We start from the raw sequence: 27873 nt of genomic DNA, 5'->3' as shown, positions 1-27873 counted from the left end.
ATCTGCACATCAGGACACAGCCACACACTCGAATACATGAAGACCACGAGTGTACAGTCCTATAGTTAGAGGACAGATACATATACATATTGCCATTGCTTTCATTATTTTGTCATTAGCTTAACGCAGTAAAGCAGAAACCGCAAGAAGCAAGAGATCCTGAGTAAAGCTTGCAGATGTTTGTATGCAAATAACCTAATGGAACTGCAAGAGCACCTATGGGAGCTGACAGAGCCAAGTTGACTAACATATGGAGAACAAAGAAAAGCATGGACACTGTAGGAACTGCATAATGGTTTATGAAAATAACAGCAGGCCACAAGCCTCTCCGCAAGAGCTGAGTTGAGTTGAATTCAGGCTGGACGAGAGCAAACGTGTGAGACAAGACCCGCTACCAAGGCCACCAGATACAAATGACATTCCATTCCCTGAACGACAGTAACACCAGATGCAATAAATGTGAATAAATCTTCATAATTCAGAGCAGCAGACCTCCAAATCATGGTCGCCGAACACGTGACTTGGCCAAAAATAGACAGAAACCAGAGATGGGAAAGAAAGCTGATCTCAAGCCACCAGACAGAAGCTTGCAACAAAGATGTTACAATGTGGGACACCTGTTGCACAAGATGAACAAGCACTCTCATAGTCTGAGGTGGTGCACACAAGTTACAATGCCGACAAATAGTCACTCTTATTATCTTGAGAATGTACACCAAGATCTGAGAACCATTGTGGATCCCAGGCCGGGGGAGGTCAGTTCTAGTCAATCACAGTTCAGGCTTCTAGGGGTGGATAGCAACGGGCAAGAACCAATGATAAGACCCTTACACTGCAGCATTGTTAGAGATAGCAATTTGGGGATGAACCAGGCCAGCCACCTGACATGCTAGAACCAGTAGATTAACATGTATAGTGTCCACTATAGGTGGACTATTACTCAGTACCCAATCCAGTAGTGCGATAGGTTTTCTGGAGAGGGGCCCAGGTTGTGACATCACTATGACGCATCGTCAGGACAAAACTGGCCTGCGAGCCAGGAGATGTTGAGTGGTCTCAGATTTCTTCGATCCTTGTACTGATGCCTGTTGGTTTTGCTGTAATAAACCGCAGTTTGAACTTGCTGTCTGGCTGGGTCTACGTTTCTTTTGGGAGAATGTGTTGGGCCTTCAAAGAGTCTGCAAACTCCTAGTGGCCCTCCAATTTACCTGGGAGTTTGTCCCAACAATATTATAAGGGGGCGGTCCTTTGGGAACCCAAGACTTACCATGAGCTTTCTGTGCCTGCATTCCCGAAGCAGAGCCCACTGTAGGGAGGAAGATAGCTAAGAAGCAGAGGTCCGTTCTATGCGCGCTGGGTTTACTTCATCACTTGTGGTATTTCCATGATTTGGGGAGGAAGAAATGACATGAGGACTGCATGTTCCATATAGCATTCCTGTGAGGCAGAGGAGCACTGCGCCACCTGCCTACCTTGGCGCGCTACCTGGAGTAAGAAAAAAAAGAAGACACTGATTCCTTCAGCCCACCTATGTCTGTACGAGTTAGAGAGAAGCTCCAGAGCAGGATGCATCACGTGCAAAAAGGTGAGAACACTGCAACAAGAAGAAATGAAATCCTGACACCTATACATGTGTTCTAGTGTGGTGTCATACCCCACGTTGCCAACTGTGTAGGGAGCTAGAAGGTTTGAAGCTGCTAAAATCGTCTACATGCCCCAAATCTAAGGGCAATATTTAGTGACCCCACACTGCCAGAAAGCAAACAAGAAGAGAGTCCCTGTCTGCTTTTCTGCATAGCACACTGACACCAAACAGACTGAGAAGCCGCCCACTATACTAGTATTCCTAGCACCAACATAGAAATTAGTCCCTCACTACAGGCCTGATGCAAGTGTCCGCTGCATTTTCACTTAACCTCCTGGTGTCCCAGAGTCTTTGTGTGAATTTGGAAAAAAATGAAGCAATGTGCGCCTGGGCTCAGGGCTGTACTGCCAACCACGGCATAGCTGAGGAGAAGAGAAAAAATACTTTGCTGGGGTTCCACTGAAAGTATGCAGCACAGGCACCAATGAGAAAAAGAAAAAAAACCTTATTTACTCACACCACTCTGCTACAGGAGAGGGAGCATTAAATATATATATACATATATACATTACATGGCCACAGTAGTGGCCATGTAGTTATGGTTAAGTTGGTGTTTCCATAGGAAGAGCACTTTTTGGGTGGCTTATAACTTCGCTCCCCCTGGACGCATACTCACCAAGCTTTGCAAAAAATATATATAGCCCACTCTGAATTTTTTTGCAAAGTTTGGTGAGGATTCGTCCAGGGGGGAAAAAGTTATAGAGAGGGTCCCAAAACGTTTGTTTTTTCCCATAGAGATAATGGGAAAAAACTTTGCTCACGCCTACAGCCCAAACTGCTGGACGGATTTACATCAAATTTGTGGCAGGAGCGGCGGCCTGGTCCCAAAAGCGCGCTTTGCTCTATTTGGTGTAAATCCGTCCAGTAGTTTTTAATAAAATGACAAAAATGTAAGTGAAAAAAATTAGTGATATCTGTGTTCGCTTCTTGGACACACTTCCTTGTTCGCTCCGCGGACAGGACAGTGATTGGGCAAGCAGCTTGCCTGATGTCTGCGGACATCTGACGTGCTCTCTCATTGGATGCGGTGAAAGCATGCAGTGCGTCTGGCTTCAGAGACGCCCGCCATCTTTGTTCCTCGCATGAGAGGCTTTGTCAGCAGGAGCGGGATCTGCCGCCTGCACAGTAAGTCCGCCAGTGTCTGTCTCCTGTTCCTCCCACCCCCGCTCATGCCCTGTGTGTCCTTCTTGTCCCCCCCACCCCCACTCATGCTCCATGTCTCCCTTGTTCCTACAGCCCCCCGCTCACACCATCGGCACACAGTGGCCAGCGGAGGGCCAAGGAGTGGGATCTGCCGCCTGCACACGAACGCCGTGTGTCTCTCTCCCTCCCCCCCACCGCCCGCTCATGCCCTGTGTGTCTCTCTCCCTCCCCCCACCCCCCGCTCATGCTCCGTGTGTCTCTCTCCCTCCCCCCCACCCCCGCTCATGCCCCTTGTGTCTCTCCCCCTCCCGCCCACCCCACGCTCATGCCCCGTGTGTCTCTCTCCCTGCCCCCCACCCCCCGTTCATGCCCTGTGTGTCTCTCTCCCTCCCCCCACCCCCCGTTCATGCCCTGTGTGTCTCTCCCCCTCCAGCCCACCCCCCGCTCATGCCCCATGTGTCTCTCACCCCGCTCATGCCCCGTGTGTTTTTCTCCCTACCCCCACCCCCGGTCATGCCCCGTGTATCTCTCCCCCTCCTGCCCACCCCCTGCTCATGCCCCGTGTGTCTCTCTCCCTCACTCCACCCCCGCTCATGCTCTGTGTGTCTCTCTCCCTCCCCCCACCCCCGCTCATGCCCTGTGTGTCTCTCCCCCTCCCGCCCACCCCCCGCCCATGCCCCATGTGTCTCTCTCCCTCCCCCGACCCCCGCTCATGCCCCGTGTGCCTCTCCCCCTCCCGCCCACCCCCCGCTCATGCCCCGTGTGTCTCTCTCCCTCCCTCCCACCCCCCGCTCCTGCCCCGTGTGTCTCTCTCCCTCCCCCCACCCCTGCTCATGCCCCGTGTGTCTCTTCACCTCCCGCCCACCCCCACTCATGCCCGTGTGTCTCTCCCCCTACCGCCCACCCCCCGCTCATGCCCCGTGTGTCTCTCTCCCTCCCTCCAACCCCCCGCTCGTGCACCGTGTGTCTCTCTCCCTCCCCCAGCCCCCTCTCATGCCCCGTGTCTCTCTCCTGTTGCCCCCCACCACCGCTCATGCCCCGTGTCTTCCTCTTGTCCATCCTCCTATGATGCCCCTTGTTGACCTCTTGTTCCCCCCACCCCCCGCTCATGCCCCGTGTCTTCCTCCCATCCCCCCACTCCTCGCTGATGCCCTGTGTCTTCCTCCTGTTCCCTCCCACCCCCTGCTCATGCCCCGTGTCTCCCTTCTTTCCCGCTCATGCCCCGTGTCTCCCTTCTTTCCACCCCCTGCTCATGCCTCGTGTCTCTCTCCTGGTCTTCCCGACCCCCCGCCGATGGCCTGTTGTGTTCTCTTTATACACCCTGCCTTCCCTTTCCCTGGTGTCCATCTTGGTAAAAGATTTTCCTTCCTACACCGGGACGCCTGCCTGCGGCGTCCTGGTTTGGGAAGAATAATCTTTTTTTTTTACCACCCCGGGTTCCCACTTTGAGAACCTAGGATGCTAGTGGTCTTCCTCCATTGAAAAGGACGTTATGGTTACGTTGCACTAATAAAAAACTATGAAATTCAGTAAAAAAACTTTGTTAAAGGGACATTATGGATAAGTTGCCCTACTAAAAACTTATGAAATTCAGTAAAAAACTTTGTTAAAGGGACATTATGGTTAAGTTGTGCTACTAAAAACCTATGAAATTCAGTAAAAAAACGTTGTTAAAGGGACGTTATGGTTAAGTTTTGTTAAGTTTCGCTACTAAAAACCTATGAAATTCATTAAAAAAACTTTGTTAAAGGGACGTTATGGTTAAATTGCGCTATTAAAAACCTATGAAATTCAGTGAAAAAACTTTGTTAAAGGGACGTTATGGTTCAAAGTAAAACCGAAAAACCCCTGAAATTCGGCAGTTATGGTAAGATAAGCAGCCATATATATTAACTGAAAACACTTCATTAAATTGACGTTATGGTTGAATTTCACTAATAAAATCTAGGAAATTCAATGAAAAAAATGAAAAACCTCAGAAATACCATAACTCGCATCACCACCATGCACTGCTAAGACTAACACCCAGGACAACAACAATGACATCATTAATGTCATTGATGACTTCACTGATGACATCACTGATGACATCACACATCTGGGCCACTTGTTTTTGTTCACTGACATATATAGACAGGTAGTTTTGTTCCCTGACAGTCAGAATATTAAAATTCAAAAGGGGCTATATAGCTAGATGTTAACCTTGTCTTATGTTCTTAAAGTACTTTCCTTAGGGTTTGGTCTCAGCTCATGGTGCACATACATGGGGCAATAAGCAGGCCTCAAACACACAATTCATTTGTATACATGAAGATGAACTTCAATGTTATTAATATTTTCTGGTGAGGCTGTTTCTTTCTTCCTTACTTTAGTTTCCCTGTATGTGCCTCTGAAGTGTATGCATTGTGGGTCATCATACGTTTTGTTTGTACTAGCACAAGTGTGAAGTAAGCCTTGAATTGTTAGCTAAATATTACGTTTTTAACATTACTGAAAACTCTGATAAGGTAGCATTAATTATTTTACTAACCAAAATTACAAGATTATATGTATTGTACTTCTATAGTGCATGCTGCAGCCATTGCCTATGATTATGTTTTATTAGGTTCCTGTATTCACAACAAGACTCCAATATAATGTTTTGTTTAGATGAGTACAATCTTTAATATAATAAGTAGTTCATGATAGGTCGCCCTATTACCCCTGACATCCTGTTACCAGCATTATAAACACAACCCCTTGAGGGACTTTTCATCAAAATGAATTACATATGTGATGTCATCAGTGATGTCATCAATTACATTTGTTATGTCATCTTTGAGGTCCTCGGTGTTAGTCTTAGCAGTGCACGGTGGTGATGTTATGGTTGCTTAGCTTACCATAACTGGCGAACCTCTGAGGTTTCTTTGGTTTTACTTGTAACCATAACCTCCCCTTAACAAAGGTTTTTCATTGAATTTCATGAGTTTTTATCAATGCAACTTAACCATGATGTTCCTTTAACAATGTTTTTTCAGTGAATTTCATAGGTGTTTGTTAGTGCAACTTAACCATAACATTCCTTTAACAAAGATGTTTTAGTGAATTTCATGGGTTTTACCAGTGCATGCTAATTTCCTACAATTTACTTATATAGTTAGCAGTAGTTTGTTTGTGCCTACACCTCTTTGCGCCAAATTTCTGATGTAAATGAATAAAAGTACGTAGTCAAGTTTCTTCAAGTATATTTTCTTAATTTATTTGATATATGTTCTGCCCATATGGATGACACGTGTTTCGGCGTTCCATTGGCGCCTTTTTCAAATCCGGGCTACAAAATTCTCTTGCTCATGCCTCAAGCATCGGGGGTCCTGTTATGGTTCTGGCAAATCCTTGTTCATGTTGTTGTTGTCTTTATGAACAAGGATTTGCCAGAACCATAACAGGACCCCCGATGCTTGAGGCATGAGCAAGAGAATTTTGTAGCCCGGATTTGAAAAAGGCGCCAATGGAACGCCGAAACACGTGTCATCCATATGGGCAGAACATATATCAAATAAATTAAGAAAATATACTTGAAGAAACTTGACTACGTACTTTTATTCATTTACATCAGAAATTTGGCGCAAAGAGGTGTAGGCACAAACAAACTACTGCTTACTTTACAAACGGAGCTGAGGGACTCTATGTCTCCGTGTTGACCCACATCCTTGCGACACAAGAATAAAATAATAAAATAAGAAAACCATTGCCAACTTTAATAGCACTAACATACGGGTCGCGAGAGTACACCTTATGATATCCCCACTCAAGAAGTTCCTCACTCAGTAGATACTTATATAGTTACTTTGCCCAACATAGCAACACTTGTGTCCAATTTACAAAGTTTCACCTTAAAACTCTGCCATGTCCCACCTTCCAGCATAATTTTCAACACTTCTATACACTTTTGCTACTATTTCCATTGTCAATTGTTATTGTGTCCGTTGATGTTCGCGATGTTCGTGAACGTCTGACATCATTGCGGGCTTTTCAGACAGTGTCACGTGATCGCACACGTGTGCGTGGCATGATGACGTGTTTGCAAATGCGTCCCCACTTCTCGATCAGGTACATGCTTTGCGGACAGTTTGGAATTGTCCTTTCTGCTGATCTAGCAACTTTTAAGCTGAACATTTTCACCTTGCACAGTTCCTACACCTATTCTTACTCATTATACATTAAAAATCTAGTACAGAGCACATACTTGGAACGAGATTAGCAAAACTGCTATTTTTCTTAAAAATGGCATCAACTATTGCCATCCCTCCTCCCCAAGAGCCACCACCACCAGTAGGAGGACCAACACAACATAAAATGTGCAGTATTTCCAAAGACAATGAAGAGGACCAAGAAGATGAGGTATATAAAGTGCCTACCTCTAGCACCAAGAGAGAATCATGGGTGTGGCATTTCTTTACCACTGTTGGAAATGTACCAAAGGCTAAAGCTACCAAACTGAAATGCACAGCATTCACTCTTGTACTCAGTTACAGACTACCTGGACAGTACTGCTATGGGATCACCTCCATGTTCTGCCACACCCAATGCAACCACTGCAATGTTCTCAGAAAGGCTGTTCCTTTCTTAGCAAGTAGTAGGCTGAATTCCTCCACCTCATCTTCCTTAACCAATACTGTAACCACACAGCCTACTTCTGTGGACCACAAAATCCCACCAGCTACCTTCCAAGCAATACAAGAGGCTGTTGATCCATATCTTTCGAAGACAACAGTCCTCTGTATATACTGCAACACACCATTCTGCAGGGGGGAGAAACTTTGAAGTGCTTTTGAAGCTGTAATCAAGGAGCATGAGAAACACTGCTCCCTACCTTAGATGTAACACACGTGCAACATCTTCCCCTGTCCACCTGCCCCTCAATATTAGTGCTTGGTGCCTCTTCCCTCATTTCCCTCCCAACCTTACGTTCTAACCTCTCCTGCAAAAGAAAAACAACAAAAAAGGTTCCTTTAGGAACCAACTTTCACTGTTAAAAAATAGAACTAAAAAAAAAAACTTATACATTTGGGGATGAAGGTCATTAGCACCCCAGGATGCCAAAGTGGTAACCCGGGTGCTAAAAAAAAAAGGATTTTTCTCCCTAGACCAGAATGTGCATGGCATCCCGCTGTATTAAGGAATATCCTTTTCCAAAATGTATGGAAAGGGAAGGCAGGGTTACATAAAGAGCCCCTCTTCCCTTACCATGGCGGCCTGCAGACGGCGAGGAGAGAACCCTATGACCATGTTACCACAAGAACATTTTTTCAAACCTATCCCAATTTCGAAAACCCTTATCACATAGCCGGTCCGTGGTGGACATGGCCACTTTCTCCCCTTTGATCGTCCCTCATGGTGATGGCCAGCAGCCAGATTGTCCTGGTCATGTCATGACCCATAAAATCTTGCCAATGGCCACAGAAAATACCTCATTCACCAAAGGTATATCACTATTGTTTGTACCTACATTATGACACTTGTCAAAAAATAAAAAGCAAGTTTGCGGGAAATCCACCCATGTTTGATTTTTTCAAAAGTGTCAAAATGTGCGTACAAACAAGTCATATAAATTAGCCCCCATTTGACAAAATCCATACAGACTTTCCACAAACATTCAAGGTTGGGTCTCTAATTTTTCTGAAAACATCTGTACACATTCATCAAATGGCAACCAAGTTATAAGCCATCTACAAAAGTTGAGACACCCCTATAATTTAGCCACCTCTTGACAAAATCCCAGCATTCTTTGCAAAACATTTATATCTAAATCTAAAATCTTTTTGCAAATTTCTGTGCAGATTTGTCAAATGACACCACATTTATAAGACTTTACAATATTTTGGGATCCCCTCTGATTGTGTTCCCTCTTGAGAAAACAGCACCACCGTTTCCGAAACCATTCAGAATCATGTCTATCAGGTCTATCTGGTGCCAAAATTATGAGCCATCCAAAAACTGCTTTTCACCAACCGTGTATTGCACAAATAAGCATAAATGCCCACATACATCTCATACAGGGCTGTCCCTGGATTGTTCGTGGACATCAGAGAATAAAAACAACTATTTTTTGGCTTTTTAAGTCTGTATCCCATCCTCATTACCGGTCACCTCCGCAAAGATTGTTTGTTAAGTTTGACAAGTGCAATGTTGTGTTTTTCAATATGCTTTTAATGCAATGTTCGTGGACACCGGCGACTGTCCGCAAACCCAACATAGCGGGCTTTTCCAAAAATCAGACTCACTTCACGCTTTTCACTCTCCAATCAACAGGCACGTCTGATGTCTACAGACCTCACGCCGTCCTCTGGGCCAATCGGAGGCCCGTCCGCGGACCGAACAGGGAAATGAGTCTGCGGACCGAACCCAGATATCACGCATTTGTTTTACCAACTTTTGGGTAATTTTAAACAAAACTACAGGACAGATTTACACCAAATTTACAAAAGCACGCTTGCAGGACCAAGCCGCTGCCCTTGCCGCAAATTTGGTGAGAGGCCATCCAGAGGTTTGGGCTGTAGACTTGAGCTTTTTTTTTTCATTGTGTCTTCAGCAAAAACCACACATTTTGGGACCCCTCTATAACTTTGACCTCCCTCCTTGCCGAAACCTCACCACACTTCGCAGGATCGACCTGACAGGGCCATATCCTTTTTTTTGTTTCGTGAGGATACGTCTGGGTGGGGGGGGCAAAGTTATAAGCTGCCCAATAAGTGCTCTTCCTATGGGTTGAGCAACATAACCATAACTACAGGACCGCTACTGCAAGCCCTGTGATATATACACATTCTTGGAACAATGACACTGACTGTTTTTGAAGTTATTCCTGTAGTATACGCTCTTAGGGTTCACATTGTTTTTATTTTGCTTTTCTCCTCTGTGTCTGCTCCATAAATATTTTGTCTAATTATAGGTTGTTGTTTGGACCATTTACTTTAATGGTTCGTTTTTGTTTTACTTTTGCTTACTGTGGTAAATGTTTTCTTCTTCTATTTATCATTTTTTTCTTCATATTTTTCTGTCTCCCCAATTTTTTCTCTCCCCTTCCTTTCCCCTTCTTCCCTTCTCCCTTCTATCCCCTTTCATCCCCCTTTGCCCCCCTTGTTTTTCTTTTACACAAAAAGGGACCCACTGATAACCCGAACAACTTTAGACCTATAGCCCTTATGGATGTTGCAGCCAAAACATTCACCATATTGTTGCTGCAGGAAATAGTGACTGTGATCCGAAACACCGATTGTCTAAGCATAGCCCAGGTAGGCTTTCAAAAAGTAATGGGGACAACTTTAAATGCAAGCATTCTGGCTCACTTGATTGCATCCACCCGACCAAAGTCCAATATTTGTTGCATCTCTGGACCTCAAAGCTGCCTTTGATTGTGTCATTAGAGGGATATTATGGAAAAAAATGTTAAGTGCTAATTTTCCACCGCACTTAGTAACACTGATCTCCATGCTCCATTATAAAACAAATTTTAAAGTAAGAATAAACCGGAAAGGCCCTCTTACAGAAGCCATACCAAGTTGGATTGGTGTAAAGCAACGATGTAACTTTGCAGCTATACTGTTCAACTTGTACATGGCTGATCTTGATATGATTTGGAGTGAAAATCAATCTTTTGCAGTGCGACTGGGAAATCTCAAGTTATCATGGTTAGCCTATGCAGATGACATCCTGCTTTTTGACAGAACCCATTCTGGACTACAGGCAAAGCCGGAGAGTTTCCTTTCGTACTGCAATTCCAATAATCTCATGGTCAACCCTCAAAAATCAAATATCATGATCTTTTCAAATCGAAAGAAAATATGCCACTTTACTTGGAGCATAGAGTCAACAAAGATAAAGGTGGTACCAAAAATGTCCTATTTAGGATATAACATTTCAATAAAAAATGCTAAGGAACAGTTGATGGAGAAAATGCGACCCCTTAAAGGACAAATGGAAATGGTATATCTTAAATTCTGCAATTTCTCATTGATTCCATTGTATGAATATTATAATAAGAAAGTTGAGGCAATATTGTTATATGGGGTCGAATTACATCTAGAAGACCTGGGACCCTTCCTCAACCGCCTACAAGGAATCTTATGGAAGAATGTTTTGGGCCTGCCTCTGTGCCTCCCGAACGCCGTGAGTCACATTTGTGATGTCATCTTTGATGTCCTGGGTGTTAGTCTTAGCAGTGCACGGTGGTGGCGCGAGTTATGGTTGCTTAGCTTACCATAACTGGCGAATTGCAGGGGTTTTTCGGTTTTACTTGGAACCATAACGTCCCTTTAACAAAGTTTTTTCACTGAATTTCATAGGTTTTTAGTAGCGCAACTTAACCATAACGTCCCTTTAACAAAGTTTTTTTACTGAATTTCATAGGGTTTTAGTTGCGCAACTAAATCATAACCTTGCTTTAACAAACTTTTTTCATTAGCACGCATACAATATACAAAGATGTAGTGTAAAAAGCAACTTCTCAGGGATGGCTTTACACAGAATGTTGCAAAGTAAGAATTTATGCTCGTTCACAGTGAAGGTCAGCTGCTTCCATTTTTTGCTCGCGGGCCGGAGTAGCCCACGACTCGCACTATAAGTTTCTATTGTTTTTTGACCTTGACAGACAGGGATCGTGCCAAAAGACTTCTTTTGAAGTAGGGGTGCAGTAACGTAAGAGACGATAAGGATGAAATTTCTGAAACGAAACCACTTTTATATATTATATCACTATGAGAAAGATCGTTGGCACAGACGGAGTCGTATTTAGGGACTGCATTACGCAAAGACAATGTAAAATGCCAATATAATGTAAGTAACCCTTTAGATTATTTTATACCGGAATATAATAACGATAGCGTGGCGTTAAAGCCCGGTTAAGTTGTACTTGTTCGTTCAATGTGCATATTGTTTCGTACCGCGCACTATCACTGCCGAAGTGGTCCCCTGGTGCTCAGACGGCTCTGAAAAAGGCAGAGGAGAGAGGGTGGGTTAGTGGCAATAAGTTAACATACTACGTTGCACTATCCTCGCTAGCAAATAGTTTCACTCCCTAATAAATAAAATGAATATTTTTAATGAAGATCGGCTGGTGAGACTCATTTATGTTTTTAAAACAGGTACATCCTTCCCTACTGTCAATGCCACGATTTTCAGACCCCGGCCGACGGATTTTTTAACTGCCAGGTGCAGCTCCTAGTAAACAACTTCATGACCCTCACCATTTTATGGGACAATCGCCAAGGACCAATATGCCCTTACGCGGTACTAGCGGCTAGAAGCAACATACCAAACGTTATGGTGGTCTAATGCCTCATTGTTGGAACAGCCTTCCGATTATCAGTGCGACCACAGTCCTTCTTTTATCATAAACCAACAGCCTGTGTAGCACAAAGGAACAGCGCGTGACTCAAGATGAACTTTTGCAGATCGACAGCAAAGACAAATGCAAATCGCTGAATATTCTCTAAACATCTGATGTCAAATAAATGTACTTTACGAAATGTACAATCTTGCTGTTTGCTTTTAAATCACAGTTTCATATTCCGAATTGTGGCGCGCTGTGTTGTGAGATGATCTGTGTTGTTTTCCGGATTCTGTATGAAGTCGCGTAGGAGCAGTGTTGGCAACTCTTTAGTAAGAAAAGTAGCTATTGGCCGCCATAAAAGTAGCTAGAAGTAGCTAAATGACGTCATAACCTAATTTGCATAATTCACCAGGTGCATGATGGGTGATTGCCGAGGGCATGGTTGTTATAGCCTCTCATTGAGCTCACCCCTTTTTTGTAATGAAAGTCGCAAATGCACAGAAGCAAACTCATTTCATCCATATGCATACATTCACATGCAAATGCAGTAGTATTTAAATAAACCCCACAATGATTAGGTTGTTCTGTTGTCGCTTCTTAAACGTGTACTGCCATTTTTAATATGCTAGTATTTTATAATCCATAATGCCTCGTTGTTGGAACAGCCTTCCGATTATCAGTGCGACCATAGTGCTTCTTTTATCATAAACCAACACCCTGTGTAGCGCAAAGGAACAGCGCGTGACTGAAGATGAACTTTTGCAGATCAACAGCAAAGACAAATGCATATCGCTGAATATTCTCTAAACATTTGATGTCAAATAAATGTACTTTACGAAATATACAATGTTGCTGTTTGCTTTTAAATCACAGTTTCATATTCCGAATGGTGGCGCACTGTGTTGTGAGATGATGTGTGTTGTTTTCCGGGTTCTGTGTAAAGTTGCGTAGGACTGGAGACGACTGGGCACGTTTGGCTATGCACCATGTAACATCACGGATAGAGACGGGGAACATGAATGCTTTGATAATGTCAGGCTTAGCGGCGGGAGATATGATTTAGTGTCGCAAAAGCAGGTCAACCAGGTCGATGGGGCAAGTGATAGGATTATCACATAATGTCGGCGCACAGCAGCCTGATTTATTGTTTGTTTAGTGGACAAAAATTCGGGTAATGCCCATAGGAAATTGTAATGTCAGCGGACATAAGGAGGGTTCTTAGAACACTTTCAACCTGACAACGAACAATACTAACAGCGTTCTCAGAACACCCCCATTTTGTTTAATTGGAAACATTTCAGGACACCGCGAGTGTTCTTAGAACACATTCAACTTGCCAGAGTACAATACGGAGAGTGTCCTCAGGACACCCCCATTTTGTTTATGTACAAACTTTTAAGGACACTGCGAGTGTTCTTAACTCAATTGTAGCTTGCTTGCGAACAAAACGGACACATACTCCGTCCTCAGAACACCCCACCATTTAGTTTAAATAGAAAATTTCAGAACAGCCATGTTGTCTGAAGACAAATCGGACACAACAAAAGCGTCTAGCACATAAAAAAAACATACCATTGAACCTATCTCATACTGCCCCACCCTCCCCAAACACTCTTACACACCAACACACTCCACTAAATCCAATTTTTAATCCAAGTTTCACTGTGCTGTCCGCGGTCGTCGGCGAATGCAAGATGGCGGGCGCCACAAAAAATCTGACGCGCTTCACGCTCCATGCCGTCCAATCAGTGAACACGTTGCATGTCCGCGGACATCACGCAAGCCACTTGGCCAATCGGGGCGCTGTCTGCGGAGCGAACAGGGAAGTCCATCCGCGGAGTGAACAGAGATATCAATAATTTTTTTGCCTTACATTTTGGTCATTTTAAACAAAACTACTGGCGGATTTACACCAAATTTGCAAAAGCACGCTTTCGGGACCAAGCCCCCGCTCCTGCCACACATTTGGTGTAAATCCGTCCAGCGGTTTGGGCTGTAGGCGTGCACAAAGTTTTTTCCCATTATGTCTAAGGGAAAAAACAAACGTTTTGGGGCCCCCTCCATAACTTTGCCCCCCCTGGACCAAACCTCTCCAAACTTTGCAAAATAATTCTGAGTGGGCCATATACATTCAGTCTATGGGAAAAAAAAAACGTTTTGGGAGCCCCCTATAACTTTGCCCCCCCTGGACCAAACATCAGCAAACTTTGCAATCAGAGTGGGCCATATACTTTTTTTGCAAAGTTTGGTGAGGATTCGTCCATAGGGAGCGAAGTTATAAGCCACCCAAAAATTCTCTTCCTATGGAAACACCAACTTAACCATAACTACATGGACGCTACTGCGTCCATGTAATATATATATATATATTATTACACGGCCACGGTAGTGTGTAGTTATGGTTAAGTTGCTGTTTCCATAGGAAGAGCACTTTTTGGGCGGCTTATAACTTCGCTCCCTCTGGACGAATCCTCACCAAACTTTGCAAAAAAACGTATATGGCCCACTCTGATTGCAAAGTTTGCTGATGTTTGGTCCAGGGGGGGCAAAGTTATAGGGGGTTCCCAAAACGTTTTTTTTTTTCCCATAGACTGAATGGGGGAAAACTTTGCGCACGGCTACAGGCCAAACCGCTGAACGGATTTGCACCAAATTCGAGGCAGTGGCAGGGGCTTGGGCGCAAATTTTGTGACAATCCATCCAGTAGTTCCCTTAAAAATGATCAAAAAGTATATCTCTAAAAATTAGTGATATCTATGTCCGCTCCCCACACTTCCCTGTTCGCTCCCTGGAGAAGATTGCAATTGGCTATTCCATGACGTGCTGCCCGCGACCATGTTGCGCTTTCACCGATTGGTTGCGGCACAGCGTGAAGTGCATCGTAATATTTCGATACGTCTGCCACGTTTACTTTGTTTGCTGTTAAACACGAACATCAGAGCTAACATACCTAAACGAAGAAGGCACCAATGCGCTTGTTACACTAATGGAACACTGTTTCGAAATGTGAGCATTAATGAGACGTGTTAGTAGAAAGTCAAACATTGAAGTATTCTTGTTAGCACTGTCATACGGTACAGTGGGACTTGCTATTCATTGTATGAAATGAACTTACTGTGTCCATTTCACAATATATAAACAGCATTACTGCGGTCAGGCTGGCGTCCTACTGTTTGAAATCTCAGCCAGCCACCTGCACTATTTCGTACACATAGCCCTTCTGCATGTGTATGGCAGTAGCTATTCTCATGAATAGCCGCTGATATGTTGTTGCAAAATGAGAATATATTTGCAATCGGAGTGAAGGCCACTGCATTTTTTCTTTTCAACACGAGATCAGTACGGCCACATATTTGTCGACACCCGCAAGGGTCCCTTTTTTAACCTTGAGGTACAGGGAAAGAGTAGAAAGAATCTAGGGAGTAACAGTTTGAAAAACATATTGTTTGATAAGGTTATGCTTCAAAAACGTTTGCACTGACCATGAGAAATTAGTTCCCAAACAGGCAGTCTTCTACATACACTAGTGTCTGACTACAGCGAATGCAATGGAGGCGCTCCACATCATGTAAGTGTATTTTTGCCGCCTATATGCCGAATTGACGTTATTTTTTAGTTTGTAAAAAAAATATATTTTCCCTAATGATTTACAAGTTTTATGTGCCGTTGCAATTTTTTTCCTATTATGGACATTGCACATTGTCGCTGTTTGCAGGGTGCCACTACATTTCCCCAAATTAAAATAATATTTAATAAAAAAGGTATGTGTAACAATTTTGTTTTGTGCACAGGTTGTGCAGTGATACATGTTTTATTTCCCCTTCCACCGCGTAACTACTTCCAAACAAAAATTGTATTATTAATAACGAAATTCCAGCTTTCTGTGCCATTCGATTTATTTTTCCAATTATTGACATTGCACCGTCTCTAGGGTCCCACTTCATTTCCTCCAATTGAATTAATCTTTTACTGAAAATGTTATGTATTACAACTGTGGTTTATGCAAAGGTTACATATTCATACATCTTTTAATTCCCCTTTCGTCCTTAGATACTTCCTTCCCTATTGTGATTGTCACGGATTACAGCTCCCAAATGATGGCTTCTTTAATCGTCAAATGCAACTCTTCATAATCGGCGGTCTGAGCGTCATAATTCACTGGGATGATTGTGTGGGCCCACTCTGTCCCTACGCTGCTGTCGCTATAAGAAGTAACATTCCATCCTTTCTGGTGGTGTAGATCACAGCGGTTGATGTCGTCTTGCACATCAATGTGGGAGGAAAATGACTACTGTGGCGGCAACTCTTACTTTCTGTGTGTGGAAAAAAAACGACGTGGCCTTTAACATTCTCATTGTCGACAAAAGAGACAAACTTAATACTTCTATGGAAAAGTGAATAGTGCCATCTTTTTGCACAGTTCATTGTGAAACAAAACTACTTTACTAATTGCATAGGGCGATGATTTTGCTCCATTTATTGTGAAATAAAACTACTGGACACATTTTTAAATGTTAGTGTTTTCTTTACAAATTTACTCTCTGTTTTCGCAATGTGGCATGCTACGTTGCAGGTCGTAATGTATTCTTCAGTAGGTGTTACATCAATGCACGTACCTCCATATCGACGCATTCGTTTAAGCTGCCAAGGAACGTTATGGAGAAAGGTACTCCATACCACTTGCATTGGCTACGGGAGGGTCAGGCCCATCTGATATGTATTAGTGCCGTCAGGCCAATTTCTGTCACCGTCAGTCCAATTTCTGTCACCCAGATGCCCTATGCACAGAAATGTTTGTACAATAATATATGGTTACACCCTCCCAATACAAATATCTTCACACCTTTCGACCTGTGCCAATTACAAAAATATGTGTCGAAAGGTGTGTGGTAATGGTGTTGCTTCCAGTATTTCTGACGTCATTGGACTTCCCATCACAGTGTTTGTTTGGCATTTTATGTCAATGCAAGTACACTACTCCTTTGCTTTTTTTAAACACATTTTTACGGAAAAGAAAATTAGTATGTGTACAACACATGTATGTAAAGGTCATTGACAACGACTGAAAAGCTTTGTGTTGTGCATGTGATAGTCTTTTCATATTTAACAAGTGTCGTAATGTACATAACAAATCACCGGTACAGCTTCCGTCTCTGAGGGGTAGACTCTATGTATGGGTAGTGGCCACAATGTCGGGGATATGGCTACTGGCCTTTACTGCAAGGGACAAAACATTGCATTGAGGTCACCATATCCACCAGGGACTGGTTTCACTGTGAAGTATAACATCCCTTTAACAAAGTTTTTTGCTGAATGTACATATATATATATATATATATATATATATATATGGCAGGTAACGAAAACAAAGAGGCTAAACACGTGATGTCGTCAGTGATGTCATCGGTGACATTTGAGAGGACAGCTTTCATGTTCTGGGTGTTAGTGTTAGCAGTGCACAGGGGTGATGGCAAGTAAGCGGGCTCAGTCTACCATAACTGGCGAATTTCAGGGGTTTTTTCATTTTTAATTTGAACCACAATGGGGAGGGCGAACATTTTTTTTTGTGTGAAGTGCACAGGTTTTTCGTAGGGCAACTTAACCATAACGTCCCCTCAACAAAGTTTTTTTTGTAGTGAATATATATATATATATATATATATATACATATACATATATATATATATATATATATACATATATATATATATATATATATATATATAATATATTATTTTCAGTGTAAACTCTTTAGTTGAAGTACCGTTAAGATAAAACAATCTGATGCAACAAAACCCTTGAAATTCAGTGAACAATCTTTAATTAAAGTCACATTAAAGTGATGATTTAATGAAACAAAACCATTGAAATTCGGCTGGAATCTACGCTACCTTAATTATGAGGCCTGTAATGCGACGCCCGTAAGCACCCTGATGACTTACATCACTGATGATACCACATTTGACACCAATTATGGCATCATGAGTGACATCACTGGTACAGCAGATCATGCGTGCACAAAAGAAAGATGCAACATTTAAAAAAGTGTGTTTCTGCTGTAGCATTGAAAGTCAAGGGTTTTGTTGCACTGATCGTATTCACCGCAACTGTCCCTTAATTTCGAGGCTTCTGTTATGCTATACCACCCACCATCTGTAATTCTGTCCTTTTTTCTGGTAACATATATGATGCCATATAATAGGTTATCAATATCAGGTTTGTCAAGTATGTAATCTTTGTTTGTGTCCACTAGACGAGAAGGGGTTAGTAACAGTGTACTGTGACAAGAAAGAGCAATGTGGGATTAGTTTGGGGTTGTGATGAGGTAGACTGAAGTTGTGTAGTTGGGGACTAAGATGAGGCAGAATGAGGTGTTAGTAGTGAGCAACTGTGACGAGGAAGAGTGAGTTGATATAGTGGGTACTGTCACAGGGAAGAGTGAGTTGGTGATAATGGGGGACTGTGGCAAGGAAGAGTAAGGTGGTGGTAGTGAGGGACGGTGGCAAGGAAGAATGTCATGGTGGTAGTGGAGGAGTGTGAAGTTGAGGACTAAAGTTGTTTAGTTGGGGACTGTGATGAGGAAGAGTTAGGAAGGGTAGTTGGGAACTGTGACGAGGAAGAGTGAGGCAGAGTTAGTCAGGGACTGTGAGAATGAAGAATAAGGCGGAGTTAGTGGATTCTGATGGGGAAGAGTGATGTTTGGTGGTTAGGGACTCTGATAAGGAAGACTAAGCTGGTGGTGGACTGTGATGAAGAAGAATGAGGTGGAGTTAGTGGGGACTGTGATAAGGAAGGGTGAGGTTGAGTTACTGGGGGACTGTGAAGAGGAAGGATGAGGTGGGGTAGTTGGGGACTTTGGTTGAGAGAGTGTGACATGGAGTTAGTGGGGGACTGTGACAAGGAAGAGTGAGGTGGAACTACTGGGTGACTGTAACAAAGAAAAGCGAAAAGCTTGTCCAATCAAAACAAAGGATATATTAAACAACCATTGGCTTCCCTCAATGTTTCATTGCATACTTTTTATTTAACTAATTAAGCAATTATAAGCTCTTTCAACACAATTAATTCCACTAAAACACGAATAGCCCCCTAATATAACCCTCCAACACATTTCAGGTTAATTTAGGAAGCAATCTTAAAAAAAAGATTGCTTCCTAAATTAACTTAAAATAATCTTCTTGCCCTAACTAGCAATTACTGTGATTGCCACATCTCAATATATTATTGTTTTGAAGTAATCACACTTTTCTTTTACCGTTTGTGCCGATTCTTGAACTTGATTCTCAAATCGGGTTCTGGCGGGTTTTCAGAAATGAAAATGTTTGGCACCAGCAATGCATCATAGAAGATGTAACTAACTTTTTTGTTAATGGGGATCCCCACTCTACGCCAAATTTAAAAATACTACATTACAGATTTATGTCAAACCAGCAAAGGATTTCCTTTGAATGCTTTGTGCCCAACATTACTTGGCACAAATCCATCCCACGGTTTGGGTTGTGTTCGTGAACACAAATTTGACATCTTCCCTATGGAAAAATGAATGGAAAAGGGAAAAACACACCCTTCTTTGACCCCTATATCTTTTGGATATCTATCATGGATTTGCTAGAACATTTCTAGTTCTCAGGGACCGAACTGTAGTTTGCAAAATGTAATGCTGATCCGTCCTATAGCTCAAAGGTTATTAGCCATAGAATGTTCTTATTTACAATGGATGACAGTTTTCACCTCAACTATAGGGCAGCTCACACCGCCCTATATATATATATATATATATATATATATATATATATATATATATATATATATATATATATATATATATATATATATATATATTACACGGCCCACGGTTAAGCCGTGTAGTTATGTTTAAGTTGTTAAACACATAGGAAGAGCACTTCTTTGATGGCTTATAACTTTGCTCCCCCTGGATGAATCCTCACCAAACTTTGCAAAAAAAAGTATATGGGCGGCTCTGAATATTTTCACCAAGTTGGGCAAGGTTTCGTGTGGGGGGGAAGTTATAGGGCGGTCCCAAATTATTTTTTTACCATAGACTGAATGGCAAAAAACTTTGTGCATGGCTACAGGTCAAACACTGGACGGATTTTCACCAAATTTGCGCCAGGAGCGGGGACTTGGGCCAGAAAGCGTGCTTTTGTGTGTTTAGTGGAAATCGGACCAGTATATTTGTTACAAAACACTGAAATGTACGTCCCCAAAAAATGTGTGATATCTTGGTCTGTTTGCTCCGTGTACAGAAGTGTCATTGGATTGCGGTACGGCGTGTTGACAAAGAGAAGTTTGGATGCGGCCGGTGGTTGGCTGGAGGGAAGCGTGCTGTGCGTCAGCATTTTTTGAGAAAGTCGTTTGGGAAAGTCGCCATGGTGTATCGGAGGACAGTGCGACGGCAGCAGGGTCGGCAGGGTCTGCAAAAAGGACTGTACACATTGTGTCAGCTGCCATAAATGAAGGAATGGCTGGGTGGAGTGAGAAGTGGTTCATGTGACATACGTAAGCTAGTATGTTCTGTGGTGATTTGAGGCAGCGGTAGTAACGGTCCCTTAGTTTCTACCATGACCTGTTTGCAGGGTCTGTTTTCGTGGTGAGTGGTGGCAGCTCATTTGCAGATGATGAGTGAATTTCACATGAGATAGGTTGGGTGGAAGCGCGGGTGGCGGCGCGCTGCGGATGGAAAGCAGTAGTTGGGCACATGGTGGCATGCGTGGTTGAAAGAAGGTGCAGTGGGTCTGTCGAAGGATTACACTATTGGGCTCATGGGCGAAGGCCGTAGCCTGTAGGCTGTAGGGCATGCAGCGAGGAGCATAGGGCTGCATCATACACACCGCAGGAAGGCATGTTTCAGTCTGCATCCGGTGCAAAGTGCGGTGTGTGCCGATTGCTTGCAGTAGTGTTAGTGCTGAAAACTGATTGTGCGTAGGTTGGCAGTGACACAGTACTTTGCGAATGGCTGTGGGTAGAGGTGGGGTGGATGTGGTATGTTTTTGATTGTGTGTTTTATGGTGTGGGGGAGTTGGGGTGATTTGCTTCTACCTACGCGTGGTACGTTTGTGCAAAATGGAAGCTGCCCACGTGGCCAACATGTTAACTGTTGGCATTTGCTGCTGCGTAGTGCCATAGCAGTGTACAGGTTGGGTAGAAGTGTTGGTGGCAGTGGTGTCTATGTGGATTGTCGCAGAAGCTGACATGGAGACACACCTGGTAGCATTATGTTGGTGTGAGTGTGTTCAAGGGCTAGACTATTGGATGAATCCCCGAAGGCCGTAGACCATAGGCCATGCATTCAAGAGCCTAGGCCTTGAGTTGCACGCACGCCAGTAATGCATTTTTCAATGTGCATGAGTTAGAGGGTGGTGACATGTAAGGAATGGTTGTGCAGCCCATTTCAGCCATTATAGGCCCCTGCTGAGAATAGATTATGGGTAGGTTGGAAGTGGCACAATAGTTTGTGTATGGTAGTGGTTACACCCATATTATGTGATTCAAAGTGTACAGGGATGCAGGAGAGAGTGTCTTGTTTGTACATTATGGTAACTGTTGCAATTTGTTACTGCATACCTCCATGGTGGTGCTCTGTGGTTGGAGTTGCGGCAGAGAAAAGTCACACTGTGTGGACACTGGGTGAAATGCTTGTGCCAGTGGTGTATATGTGCATAGTGGTAGTTGGCAATATGCTGACCTGTATTGTTCAATTATGGTGGGGGGAATGTGTGCAAAGAGCAGATACACTGGAGCAATGCAGGTTTGGCAGTGCATGCGGTACAGGGTGGTGATGTTTGGGAAATGCGTGTGGAGCACATTGTCGACACGCTACAGCAGACAAAGTGAGTTGAAAATTGTGAATTGTGCATTCTATGGTTGCAGTGATAGTTGCAGCAGGAGATGGTGCAGTGAGATGTTGGGTAGTTTGGCCACAGGGTGCAGTGCGTACGTAATGTGACTATGGAAGTGGGTATGGTTGAAGGGCAACTTAATTGTGAATGGTTACTCTGCAGTGTGCACATTTATTGAAGTAGTCCCAATATTGTGAAGGTGGTGTGCATAGGTTGGCAGTGACACAGTAGCGTGACATCAGTAGTGCATAGGGGTGGTGCAGGCTGCAGTATGGTTGTGGCCTCTGCTAAGTGTGACGCATTTTCATGCATGGGTGTTTTATGGTTTGAGGGAGATGTGTAGAACTGGCACTACGTATGTAACATTTGTGCATAATGTTGGGTGACCACATGGTCGCTTGCTTGGATGTGCAGTGTTGCGGTGGGTGTGGAAAGGATTGCAATATTGGCTGCATATCTAAAGGTTTGCTGGGGACATGTTAGGATGTTGGTGGATGGTGCAATACTGCCTTCTTTAGCAGACATTTGGGGTGGATGGGCTTTGCAAACAAACAGAATGTGCACTGAGAGTGTTGAACGGTAAAAAAGGAGTGGTGTGCAGAAATAACAGTATGCAATGCAGAGGTTTTGTATGTAATTGGTGCATGCATGTTTTGAAATGGGACAGCACCCTTTTTGGGGAGTGTTGAAAAAAGTGACTGTGCAAAGGGAAGAAGTATTGGTACAGCTTTATTGGGCCATGGCCCTCACTGTAGATGGGAAAGTGCATGTGCACATCCTCCCATAATGAGCAGGATGGAAATGGAAATGGAATTGTGAGAAATAGACAATTATGAGTTTAGGGTGTGGTTCATAGGAAGGGGCGGTACCATTTTGTCACAATACTGTGTAGTGAGGTTGGTCGACATGGAGAGATGCACCATGCTTATAGTTGGTGATAGCTTTGTGCGCCATCTGCACAGGTGTTGCGTGCAAAGAGGAGTTGCTGGTAATTTCGGGTTGGAAGGAGTGGACGCTTTCTGGGTCTGTCAGGGTGACTGCAGTTTCGGCGGGATGGTTCGCCTTTGCATATATGTAGCATCTGTCACAAACGTGGACTGTGTCGTGGTGCACTATGGAAGTATACATTTGGGTTACATGTCATGTGGATGATTAATCCGTCTACTGATGTGGTTGCTGACCTCAGTGATGCATATTTTTCCTACTGGTTTTCTCATGCATAACACCAAGAGCAGTGTGGGTCCATGGCAGTATAATAAACAGCATTATGCGTCAGTTTATGCAGACTGCTGGCATGTTCTCCACGCACTATGAGATCATGAGGTCACAAAATATGCAGTGGTTCAGTAGAAATCGCATTTAGTTGAGAGCCATTGGCAATGCCGTTTTCTTTCGCACTGTGCAAGAAGCATTGACCAGAATGTTGTAAAAATATGAGGACAGGCGAACAGAAAGGCATACAAAGAGGAAATACAGGAAAAATGTGCTAGCACGCACGTAAACAAAACAAAAAAAAACCTTAACACATATACACTGGAAGACTGAATCCCCTGCCTAGTTGCATATTGTTTACCACCCACCACACCGCCCCACCTTCACTATCATGAACATGTAGTGGATTATGCAGTACTTTTAGGATGGCACGTGCCACAACCTGGGTGGCAATGTGGATGTATGCGGATGGAGAAATTGTGCATACTTTCATTGAACTTTGCAGTGGACGTGCTCTGGAATGGCATGACATTTGCACTGTGAATGTGTAACAATACATTTCAAGTGTTGCACGGCAGTGACAGTGTTGGCGCCTTTAATGAGATTGGTGGATGTGTGTGTGCCTATTTACCAGTAACCTAATGAGGTAGAGCTGCAGAGAGCATAGTGTAAAGGGAAGGAGGATTATTCCAGTTTTACAGTGGTGCGGCCCACATGCTACTTTGGGAGGTGCACGTGGCAAAATCTGCCCTTTACACCACCTTGCCCAATTGCCATGGCAGTGTCAGGATTAGCCAATCAAGTAGTGTGGGTGTGGTTAACAGGAAGGTGAGGTGAAACGGTTGCACATTATAGTCTGCGTACTGAGGGTGGCTGACATGCCGAAACGTATTGTGTTGCCTGTAGGTGCTCCCTTTGTAATAGATGTGCACAACTGTGCTCTGCAAAGAAACTTTGACAGCAACTTTGGTTTGGAAGGAGTGGACGCATTGTGGAACGCTGTGTATGAGTGCCATTTAAGTGATATGCATGCACTTTTCAAAGACCTCGCCACGTTTCCTGTAGTAGATGTTATCGTAATTTCTTACGGCGGCAAGCATATTGGTTACCTGCCTTGCTTACATTTGTCCCGTGTACTGAGGAGGTAGCTGGGTGTCGTGAAGACGCTTTTTCCCACCGCCAAGGTGCTTCTATCATCCACAATAAACAAAGAGCACGGCCTACTGCTCATGAATGTTGTGCCGAGCCAGACGAAGGAAGGTGTCACATCAACAAAAGCATGTACAGTTTCTGTCCGCTCGTGGAGTGTTCTTCTGCAACAGTGACCTTATTACTTGTCGACATGCAGAGTGTTTCCAAGAAAATTGAATTTTGTTGTCCTCTATTGGCAAAGCAGTTTTGTTTGCTCGTCTACAGGATGTGGTGAAGATTGTACTGAACTAATGTGCATAGAAGAAAATTCAAAAGCTACTGAAAACAGACAATAAATGTGTTTTTGTAGAAGGATCTAACAAAAAAGAAAGAAACAGACTCTTTTAAGAGTTGCCCCTTACTATGAACTCCCCCTGCCCTGGATGCAAGTTATTCCCCCACAGCTGCACGAAACTCACATGTGGGGATTTTGCACGAAAATTGAACTGTGGGGATTGTCCAATGAGTTGCTTAGGATGTGCGGCAATAGGAAGAGGCACTCCTGCTGCACTGGGGACTGGCCCTCGACGTAATTGGGGACTCGCACATGCCACATTCGATGCTCCTCACCATGTTGGACTATTGAAATGGGACTGTAGCGATTGCCCTATCATGTGCTGCTCAGGCCGTACGTCAGAGGAACGCATGCCAATAGGAAGAAGGCCTGCTACAGGCTTTACTGGGGCACGCCCTGGCGGTACTTGGAGAAAGGCACATGCCACATTCTGCGCTTGTGAGCATGCTGGCCAATAGAAATGGGACTATGCCGTTTGGCCAATGAGGTGATCAGTGTGTACATTACAGAAAATAGCACCGATAGAGAGAAGAAGTCCTCCTGCTTCACTGGGGCGCCTCCCTCGCGGTGATTGGGAAAAGGCACGTGCCACATTTTGCCCTTCTCACCATGTTGGCCAATGGAAATGGGACTATGGCCTTTTGCCAATCAGGTGTTCTGGTTGTGTGTCACAGGAAAGGGAGACATTCACTTTTCCAGAACTTTGTGTACTGTGGCTGGGAAACATGGCAAGATGCACAGTGATTGTCATGGGTGATTACTTTGTGGAAGTTCTGTGCGTGTATGCCCTCCAAGAAGACTTGTCTAGCAATTTAGGTTTGAAGGGAGAGGATGTTTTGTGCAGTGGTATGGAATTGTACTGTGTCGGCAGACCTCGACTAGAATGTCAACGCGTGGCCTATTTGGCAACTGCACATGTTGCGATCGTGCATTTTGGAGGCTTGTTTTTGGGTTCCATGCCTTGTTCTCGTGTGTTTAGTCAACTGAAGATTTTGATGAAAGCAGTGCAGCACATTTTTCCTACTGCCAATGTGCTTTTCTCATGTATACTGCCGAGAATCGCCTGGCATTATTGCAATGCTTCCTGTCCGCAGCCAGAGGTCGGAAGGGGTCTCATCAACAAAGGCATGTGTGACTTCTTCAGTGCTGCTGGGATGTTTTCCTGTGAGAATGAAAACATTGGTTCCAGATCCATACATCTTTTCAAGGGACATGGCATGCCTTTGTCGGCCAGTGGCAATGAAATGCTTGTGTACAATCTACAGACTGCACTGAAGACCCTACTGTAAGATTGTGAGGTGCAGTTCAAAACACACATTCACATATGAAAACCGCAAAGAAAGTGCTTCTAGGGAAGCACCTTTAAAAAAAAAAATAACACAAAATAACCACAAAAAAAACAAAGGTTATTTTTAGAGCCACCACACCCAATGACGTACGCTCCCCTGCTACAAAGTTATTCCCCCACTCCTGCACATGTGTAGCATGAAAAGTCAGCAAATATCGCGATAGTTGCAGGGTGGCACATGGTACACATGCCCCTTTTGCAGATGACCCCCATAGAAATGGGCCTGCAGAGGCTATGCGATTGAGCAATGAAGTTTGTGGGTGTGGTGTGTACGGCTGGACAGAGCTACACTGTGTATTTGTTCACAGAAATGCAGAGGGTGCCATTATGGGTGTGTGTTTTACGAGGCACAGCCTGTGGATTTCAGGGTATGCAGACATACATTCAGTGAAAGTGAATGCAAAACACTATGCACTCGCTAATCATTTACCAATCTATAATGTACATGTGTACTGCTACGGACTAGGTACAATGAAGTGCCTGATTTTGGTTTGTGTGTGTGATACGCATCATGCCGACATTATTGTTGTTCATTGTGCAGGGAACATTGCACAGCATGTTACAGGAGTTCCAGTGCTGTTTGCAATGAAGGAGATACTTGCCCAATTCACGTGTTTCTTTCCGATCTCTTGCACAACTTTCTATCGCAATATGCAGCTACCGATGTTGCAGCATCATTTTCTATTTGGTCCATCAATGGCAACAGCGCGGTACATTGCAAAGAGGTGTATTTGTGCATTTCATTGTCATGTGCCAATGGTATACTTTGCCCATGCCATTATGACGTTTCACAGTACAAATACTTTCCTAACTACAACATTCAACTTACTGTGCCAGCTATCTTGATTTCTGCACACCCCATCTAAATTGGCTTGGTGCCTTTCTTGCAAGTAATATTATTTTCTTGCAGTAAGTGTTGCGCTGTGACTGTCTTCAAAATGCTCTGCAACACGTAAAGAAACCTCTTTGTACTGCACACTCCTTTCTAACCGACTTCACTACAGTGTTCTCCACAATGCCACGCCTCCCGCCCTGCATGCGTGCATTGGCAATTCCATTGTTCATCTGTGAAAGGTGCTTTCTTTGTTTACCTTTTTTCGTTCCCCAGTGCATCTTTATTTATTATCATGTTCTCATACACGCCACAGAAGGAAATCCAGGAAAAGTCTGGTACAGAAGGGGCAGCACCTGCCTAGATATTATAGGGGGCATGCCGGGAGACGGAATTTATTGGTAGCCATCACCTATACAGGCGGTACTCATTGTAATGCTCCTGTAACAACCGTTGAAATGCACTTCCAAGTACCTTAACTGTGCATAGTAGCATATTGCACTACATGTACAATATAATGCCCTTTGCCAGGTAAGGGTCTGTAGTGCAGCATATGCTTTGGAATGGTTGTTTTACATCTCCACTGCCCTACAGGAGTGTCCCTCTTGTTGCCCACAACAGATGTGGCAAATGCTGTACATGAAAGTACGCAACGTCATTCTTTGAAAGGCGGTAGCTGGCCCACTGCCTCTTTATCCTGCAATTTGAGTTGTCGTCACATGCAGTACAAAAACTTTATGTTACGCCATTACTGTTAGCGTACAATTTGCGGAAATACATACATTATGGAATACAAGAATGTTTACAACAACGCCAACCACAGCTTCTTTACCTATGCCACAAAGCCATTTATTCTGTGCAACCCATGCACAAACAGTGCTTTTTCAACCACCAGTAAGCTTGTTTGTGCTCTGCATATTCTGCTGTTTCCTTATTTGCCTTTACATGCACTAGTATGTGCACGCGGAAGGTGCACAAGGTTTGCAATTTTGCAGCCTTATTACAAACTGTCCCACTTGCCGTTACATCTTTTCTTC

This window comes from Ambystoma mexicanum, chromosome 3q (assembly GCF_040938575.1).
Source record: "Ambystoma mexicanum isolate Mex_15411 chromosome 3q, UKY_AmexF1_1, whole genome shotgun sequence".
Lineage (NCBI taxonomy): Eukaryota > Metazoa > Chordata > Amphibia > Caudata > Ambystomatidae > Ambystoma > Ambystoma mexicanum.
The sequence above is the reverse complement of the archived record's forward strand: the minus strand, read 5'-3'. Positions refer to the sequence as shown.